Source organism: Heterodontus francisci, unplaced genomic scaffold (genome assembly GCF_036365525.1).
Source record: "Heterodontus francisci isolate sHetFra1 unplaced genomic scaffold, sHetFra1.hap1 HAP1_SCAFFOLD_43, whole genome shotgun sequence".
Taxonomy (NCBI): domain Eukaryota; kingdom Metazoa; phylum Chordata; class Chondrichthyes; order Heterodontiformes; family Heterodontidae; genus Heterodontus; species Heterodontus francisci.
Genome location: NW_027141852.1, coordinates 12,366,017 through 12,374,968, shown reverse-complemented (window position 1 = coordinate 12,374,968; position 8,952 = coordinate 12,366,017). Strand labels below are relative to the sequence as shown.

The 8,952-nt window shown below is 44.7% G+C and overlaps 1 non-coding gene across 1 annotated transcript; it reads right to left on the bottom strand.

Moving 5' to 3' along the window:
* Positions 1-4,748: 4,748 nt before the first annotated feature.
* On the bottom strand, positions 4,749-4,820 carry trnam-cau (transfer RNA methionine (anticodon CAU)). The gene has a single exon. It is a non-coding gene; the product is annotated as a tRNA-Met (tRNA).
* Positions 4,821-8,952: the final 4,132 nt, after the last annotated feature.

Below are 8,952 nucleotides of genomic sequence, written 5' to 3'. Positions count from 1 at the left end.
TGATAGGGTTGTTAAGAAGGCGTATGGTGTGTTGGCTTTCATTAACAGGGGGATTGAGTTTAAGAGCCGCGAGGTTATGCTGCAGCTCTATGAAGCCCTGGTTAGACCACACTTGGAATATTGTGTTCAGTTCTGGTCGTCTCATTATAGGAAGGATGTGGAAGCTTTAGAGAGGGTGCAGAGGAGATTTATCAGGATGCTGTCTGGACTGGAGGGCATGTCTTACGAAGAAAGGTTGAGGGTGCTGGGGCTTTTCCCATTGGAACGAAGAAGGATGAGAGGTGACTTGATAGAGGGGTACAAGATGATGATAGGCATAGATAGAGTGGATAGCCAGAGACTTTTTCCCAGGGTGGAAAGGGCTATCACCAGGGGGCATAATTTTAAGGTCATGGAGGAAGGTTTCGGGGAGATGTCAGAGGTAGGTTCTTTACACAGAGAGTGGTGGGTGCGTGGAATGCACTGCCAGCGGTGGTAGTAGAAGCAGATACATTAGGGACATTTAAGCGTCTCTTGGATAGGTACATGGATGATAGTACAATGAAAGGTATGTAGGTAGTTTTGATCTTGGAGTAGGTTAAAGGTTCGGCACAACATCGTGGCCGAAGGGCATGTACTGTGCTGTACTGTTCTATGTTCTATGTTCTCTAACACAGGTGTTGGGAGGCTCAGCCTGGCTACGCAATGTTACAAGGACGCTGAGTGACACCATCGACAACGGGACAGAGAGAAAAACACACAGAAAACTAATAGACTGTGAGGAAATAAAAGTGAGGAACGGAGAGAGAGAGACAGACAACGAAACTGAGATGGAGAAACAAGGCATTTGTATGATTGTGTTCTCTCTGTTGTGTAAAGGTATTTCCTGTTGTGTAAATATGTTTTCTGTTGTGTAAAGATGTCCCCTGTTGTTGTGCAAAGGTTTTCCCTGTTTTTGTTTTATTTTCTGTTGCTGACCGTCTCCGAACTGTGACCATTTGTCCTGGTTTTATTGTGGCCAACATCACCATCTGGTGGTGGAGAGGAGGCTCTGCAGGAAGGGGGTTGGCAAAGTGGGAGAGACTCGGCTGGTCCGTGTTTGCAGCTTGTGTTCGTGTGAGCAAAAGTGAGTTGTTACTGATTGATGTGTTCACGAGAAGGAAAAAGCTGATCGCAATCGAGCGCATCTTGTTATTATGGGGAAACACTTGATGTTTTGAAAGTGAACTGTTTGTCTTCCGACCAAACATAAATAGCAGAGAATGGTTTCGATCCTTCGACCCAGCACGCTTCCGCTGCGCCACTCTGCTAACTGCTGGTTTAAATTTTAGCTGCCTGTTCGTGAAATATGTTCATTTCCCCAATGTTTTTATAAAAATAGGATTGGAGTCGGGTTTCTCAAGAATCCCGGACTCAGCAACACACGTGCTGACGGGCTCACCCTCACTGCCCAATGACACAAGGACACAGAGTAACAGCACCGACAATGAGGCAGGCAGAGAAAGACACACAGAAAACCGGGTAGAGATCATTCGGACCCAGAAGGGAACAGACAGAGAAAGACACACAGAAAACCAGGAAGAGATTATCAGGACGCAGAAAGGAACAGACAGAGAAAGACACACAGAAAACCAGGAAGATATTATCAGGACTCAGAAAGGAACAGACAGAGAAAGGTACTGAGCAAACCAGCAAGAGACAGCGAAAGACTGATGACTTATGTAATTGTGTTCTCTGTTGTGTAAAGATGTTCCCTGTGTTCTTTTAAAGATATTTCCTGCTGTGTAATATGTTCTCTGTTGTGTAACTATATTCGCTGTTGTGTAAAGATGTTCTCTGTTATTGTGTAAAATGGTTCCCTGTTGGGTAAAGATCTTCTCAGTTGTGTAAATATGATCCGTCTTGTGTAAAAGTGTTCCTGGTTGTTTAAATATGTTCCCTGCTCTGTAATGTAGAGCTGAGTCTGCACTAATGGAATTGCTACAGTATCTTCCAGTCTGATACTGTATGAGGGCTGGAATATGATCCAAAGCACAGTCTATACAAATTGAATTGCTATTGTATCTTTTAGTTTCACAATCCAGGGGAGTTTTAAACTGAAATCTCAGTTTGTATCTCAGGTTATGCTATCTTTCAGATTCTCTCAATCTGATGACGCACTTGAGATTTAGACTTAAGAAAGGATGTACTGGCATTGGAGGAGTTCAAAAGCGATTCACTCAGCTGATTCCTGGGATGAAGGGGTTGACTTATGAAGAACGGCTAAACAGGTTATTCATTCCTGTTTAGAAGAATGAGGGGTGATCTTTTTGAAACGTACAAGATTCTGAGGGTGCTTAACAGGGTGAAGAAGGGTCTCTGACCTGAAACATTAACTCTGCTTCTCTCTTCACAGATGCTGCCAGACCTGCTGAGTATTTCCAGCATTTCTTGTTTTTATTAACAGGGTCGATGTTGAGAAGATGTTTCCACTAGTGGGGGAATCTCAAACTAGGCGACATAGCTACAGAATAAGGGGACACTCATTTAAACTGAGATGCAAAGGAATTTCTTCTCTCAGAGGGTAGTGAATGTCTGGAATTCTCTACCCCAGTCAGTATTGGAGACTAAATCACTGAAAGTATTTAAAGAGGATGTGAATAGATTTTTTGAAATATTGGAGAGTTGAGGTCTATGAAGAGCTGGCATGAAAGAGGAGTTGAGGTCTGGGGCAGATCAGCCATGATCTTACTGAATGGCAGGGCAGGCTTGAGGGGCCGAATGGCCTACTCCTGCTCCTATTTCTTCTGTTCTTATGTAATGTTATATCTAATGTATATGTCAGGATGCACTATGGGAATTAATACTGAAACTTATAAACTCATAATGTGTGTAAATATTGGGCTGATATTTAACTTGAATCTCAGAGTACACTATTGTGGTTAATTCTGTAAGTTTGAAAAGGGAACTCTGTGCCATAATGAAAACAAGAAATGCTGGAAATACTCAGCAGGTCAGGCAGCATCTGTACAGAGAGAAGCAAAGTTAACGTTTCAGGTCAGTGACCTTTCAGATGCTGCCAGACCTTTTGAAAGTCCATGTGGACCACATCAACAGCATTGCCCTCATCAACCCTCTCTGTTACCTCATCAAAAAACTCCAGCAGGACAGTTAAACATGATTTTCCCTTAAGAAATCCATGCTGGCTTTCTTGAATTAACCCACATTTGTCCATGGGACTATTAATTTTGTCCCGAATTATTCTTTCGAGAAGTTTTCCCACCTCCAAAATTGAACTGACTGGGGAGTGAAATGAGGTGAGTTGCTCTAACAGAGACAAAAACAAGAAATGCTGGATTCACTCAGCAGGTCTGGCAGCATCTGTGGAAAGAGAAGCAGAGTTAACGTTTCGGGTCAGTGACCCTTCCACAGATGCTGCCAGACCTGCTGAGTGAATCCAGCATTTCTTGTTTTTGTTTCAGATTTCCAGCATCCGCAGTATTTTGCTTTTATTTTAGTGCTCTAACAGAGAGCCAGCACGGGTTCGACAGGCTGAATGGCCTCCGTCTGTGCTGTCGCCATTCTATGATTGTATGATTCTAGCAACAACTGTTGGTGGAGAGGCAGTGATGCAGGAATGGGTTGACAGGAAGGGGAAAGTCTGGGCTGGTGTGTGTTCGGGTTTGTGAATAAAGGTGATTTGGAAGCTGTGTTCCAAATTGAAGTGTTTACTGGAAGGAAGATGTTGATGCAAATAAAGAGTAAAACGTGTTAAGACGAAGCGTGGTGTGATTGGGGATAGCAGTAAATAGTGTTGGTGAATTATTTGTGTTAATAAACTTCCACTGCGCCCTCTGCTGCAGGCTGCTGTTTATATCCAGCTGTGTATTAGTGCTGTGTGTTAGCGAGATAAATGTTTGTTTCAACGCTGTTTATAAAGCAATAGCATTGCACTCAAACAGTCCCAGACATAGCAACACACGTACAAAAGCAAAATACTGCGGATGCTGGAAATCTGAAACATAAACAGAAAATGCTTGAAATAGTCAGCAGGTCTGGCGGCATCTGTGGAGAGAGAACGAAGTTAATGTGAGCTAAGGAAACAGATCTGAACTGTTAACTGTTTCTTTCTCCACAGATGCTGCCAGACCTACTGAGCATTTCCAGCATTTTCTGTTTTTATTACAGCAATACAGGTGTTGGGAGGCTCAGCCTGGCTACACAATGTTACAAGGACGCTGAGTAACACCATCGACAACGGGACAGAGGGAAAAACACACAGAAAACCAATAGACTGTGAGGAAGCAAAACTGAGGGACAGAGAGAGAGACAACGAGACTGAGATGGAGAAACAAGGCATTTGTATGATTGTGTTCTCCCTGTTGTCTAAAGGTATTTCCTGGTGTGTAAATATGTTTTCTGTTGTGTAAAGATGTCCCCTGTTGTTGTGTAAAGATGTCCCCTGTTGTTGTGTAAAGGTTTTCCCTGTTATTGTTTTATTTTCTGTGACTGACCGTCTCCTCACTGTGACCATTTGTCCTGGTTTTATTGTGGCCAACATTGTGGTGGAGAGGAGGCTCTGCAGGAAGGGGTTGACAAAGTGGGAGAGACTCGGCTGGTCCGTGTTTGCAGCTTGTGTTCGTGTGAGCAAATGTGATTTGTTACTGATTGATGTGTTCACTGGAAGGAAGAAGCTGATTGCAATAGAGTGCCTTTAGAAGCATCTTGTTATTATGGGGAAATACTTGATGTTTTGAAAGTGAACAGTTTGCATTATTACGAAGCGTAAATAGCAGAAAATGGTTTCGATCCATTGACCTCTGGGTTATGGGCCCAGCACGCTTCCACTGCGCCACTCTGCTAACTGCTGTTTTAAATTTTGGCTGCCCGTTAGTGAAATATGTTCATTTCCCCAATGTTTTTATAAAAATAGGATTGTAGTCGGATTTCTCAAGAATCCCGGACTCAGCAACACACATGCTGACGGACTCACCCTCACTGCGCAATGACACAAGGACACGGAGTAACAGCACCGACAATGAGGCAGGCAGAGAAAGACACACAGAAAAGCAGGAAGATATTATCAGGACTCAGAAAGGAACAGACAGAGAAAGGTACTGAGCAAACCAGCAAGAGACAGCGAAAGACTAATGAACACCACTTGGAGGGAGCACTGAGGGTGGCAAGGGTCCAGAATGTAGTCTGGCTGGGGGATTTCAATGTCTATCACCATGAGTGGCTCGGTAGCACCACTACTGACCATGCTGGCCGAGTCCTAACGGACATAGCTGCTCGATTGGGTCTGCGGTAGGTGGTGAGGGAACGAACAAGAGGGAAAAACATACTTGAACTCATCCTCACCAATCTTCCTGCCGCAGATGCATCAGTCCATGACAGTATTGGTAGGAGTGACCACTGCACAGTCCTTGTGGAGATGAAGTCCCGTCTTCACATTGAGGATACCCTCTATCATGTTGTGTGCCACTACCACTGTGCTAAATGGGATAGATTTTGAACAGAACCAGCAATGTATAACTGGGCATCCATGAGGTGCTGTGGACCATTAGCAGCAGCAGAATTGTAGTCAACCACATTCTATAACCTCATGGCCCGGCATATTCCCCCACTCTAACATTACCAACAAGCTGGGGTATCAACCCTAATTCAATGAAGAGTGCAGGAGGGCATGCCAGGAGCAGCACCAGGCATACCTTGAAATGAGGCATCAGCCTGATGAAGCTACAGCCCAGGACTACTTTCATGCCAAACAGCAGAAACAGCATGTAATAGACAGGGCTAAGTGATCCCACAACCAATGGATCAGATCTACACTCTGCCACATCCAATGATGAATGGTGGTGGACAATTAAACAACCAACAGGAGGAGGTGGCTCCACAAATATCCCCAACCTCAATGATGGGGGAGCCCAGCACATCAGTGCAAAAGATAAGGATGAAGAATTTGAAACAATCTGCAGCCAGAAGTGCTGGGTTGATGATCCATCTCGGCCTCCTTCTGAAGTCCCCAGCATCACAGATGCCAGTCTTCAGCCAATTCAATTCACTCAATGTGATATCAAGAAACGACTGAAGGCACTGGATACAGCAAAGGCTACGTGCCCTGACAATATTCCAGCAATAGTACTGAAGACCTGTGCTCCAGAACGTGCTGCGCCCCGAGCCAAGCTGTTCCAGCACAGGTACAATACTGGCATCTACCCGGCAATGTGGAAAATTGCCCAGGTATGTCCTGTACACAAATAGCAGGACAATTCCAACCCAGCCAATTGCTGCCAAATCAGTCTACTCTCAATCATCAGTATCGTGATGGAAGATGTCATCGACGGGGCACTTGCTTTGCAATAACCTGCTCAGTGACGCTCAGTTGGGTTCCGCCAGGGCCATTCAGCTCCTGACCTCAGCCTTGGTTCAAACAAGGACAAAAGAGCTGAACTCAAGAGGTGAGGTGAGAGTGTCTGCCCTTGACATCAAGGTAGCATTTGACTGAGTATGGCATCAAGGAGCCAGAGCAAAACTGGAGTCAATGGGAATCAAGAGGAAAACTCTGCACTGGTTGGAATCGTACCGAGCACAAAGGAAAATGGTTGTGATTGTTGGAGGTCAATCATCTCAGCTCCAGGACATTACTGCTGGAGTTCCTCAGGGTAGTATCTTCGGCCCAACCTTGTTCACTACTTCATCAGTGACCTTCCTTCAATCATAAGGTCAGAAGTGGGGATGTTCACTGATGATTGCAAAATTTAGCACCATTCGCGACTCCTCAGATAGTGAAGCAGTCCATGTAGAAATGCAGCAAGACCTGGGCTGATAAGTGGCAAGTAACATTCGCGCCACACAAGTGCCAGGCAATGACCATCTCGAACAAGAGAGAATCTAACGATCTCCCATTGACATTCAACGGCATTACGATCGCTGAATCCCCCACTATCAACTTCCTGGGGGTTCCCATTGAACAGAAACTGAACTGGAGTAGCCTTATAAATAGTGTGACTACATGAGCTGGTCAGAGGGTAGGAATCATGCGGTGAGTAACTCACCTCCTGACTCCCCAAGCCTGTCCACGATTTACAAGGCACAAGTCTGGAGTGTGATGGAATACTATCCACTTGCCCGGATGGGTGCAGCTCCAACAACATTCAAGAAGCTCGACACCATCCAGGACAAAGCAACACGCTTGATTGGCACCCCGTCCACAACATTCACTCCCTTCACCACTGACGTACAGTGGCAGCAGTGTGTACCATCTACAAGATGCACTGCAACAATGCACCAAGGCTAGTCAGGCAGCACCTACCAAACCTGCATCCTCTACTGCCTAGAAGGACAAGGGCAGCAGATGCATGGGAATACCACCACCTGAAAGTTCTCCTCCAAGCTACACATCATCCTGACTTGGAACTATATCGCCATTCCTTCCTTCACTGTCGCTGGGTAAAAATCCTGGAAACTCCCTTCCTAATAGCACTGTGGGTGTACCTACCCCACACGGACTGCAGTGGTTCAAGAAGGAAGCTCATCACCACCTTCTCATGGGCAATTAGGGATGGACAATAAATGCTGGCCTGGCTGGCGACGTCCACATCCCATGAAACAAATAATTAAATACAATAACAGCTGATCTCAATTCCTAGTATTTCTAAATCCCACCAGTCCAACATAAGCTGAACAATTATTGCATGTTGTGATTGACGGTCTGGTCTGTAAACTGCACTGTATCACAGATTGCTGACATTTGCTAACTGGAAGTGAGAACTGCAAAATCGGGACAGTAGTTCACATAGTCTGTCAGTGTGAAAGAATCAGGCAATGTGAGGTAATAGAATTTGTCTGTAAATGTTACACTCATATTGCTTTATATTTTTATATTGAAAATAAAAGTAATCATTTCGTGAAAATAGTGACATGTTGTCGAAACTTTGGTAGCCAGTTGTTTTCGTCTTGCACTCAGCAGGGCAATCCACAAGAATACCAATTTAAGGGAAAACAACAACTTTCTTCTGTATGAGAAGAGAGTGCTGATTGGTTGGCAAGTGAACTCTGATTGGTCGAGGCATTGCCATTCAGAATGCATCAGTTTATGGTAACTGACAGATAACTGCCCAGCTTTGTCTGAAATTTAAACCAGGCAGCTTGACTCTGACTGGTCACGGCATTGCCCTGTGGAATGAGCCAGTGAATGGCTGTCACTTATTTTGTTTAGCTGAAACTGGCACAACATGTGTGCATGTTTTTTCTGTCTGCAAAGAACAGGGCCCTGTGTATTAATATATGTAGCTTACAGTACACACCAGTGCACCACACTGCGAGCCCTACTGACAGTCTTAAATCGGTTGTCAGTGTAATTCTTAGCACACTGAGAATTATTTAGCAAATGTTGTCCTATTGTGGAATCACATCTCATGTTGGATACTGTGTTTTGAGTTTTCCAAGCACGGGTTGGTTGGGTTGGGCCCATTGCGAACAGCGGAAGGGACATGTTATTTGATACAATCCGCCAGTTTTGGGATGTACGGTCTAGAAACCTAGCATCACACAGGTATTGAAATTCATATATCACGTTACTTATTTGTGTGATAGGCAGGATGTCTCTTTTGCTTGACAGCAGCATCCTGTTAGTGGCGAACACCACACTTGTTGCTCCTGCATAGTAACAGCAGGAAACAGCTCGCTTCACCTGTTACTCAAATACTGGGGATATATTACCCTTCCAGGGTAATTTGAGGGAGACTGGGCACTTTTCAGGGCTCAAAATGACGTCCTTCAGCCCGTTTATAAGTTTGTGTGATATACAGTGAGAAATGATCTGATCAGTGTAGCCATTGTAATGCAGGATGTCTTTGATTCGCCCTATTTCAGCATCAAGCTTGCATGGTGAGCAAATGGCTCAGCCCTATTTATGAGGTTGTCGATAAGACCAATTTTATAGCGCGTGGAACTGTAATAATCCCAACGCGTGTATTGACCAGTGAAGGT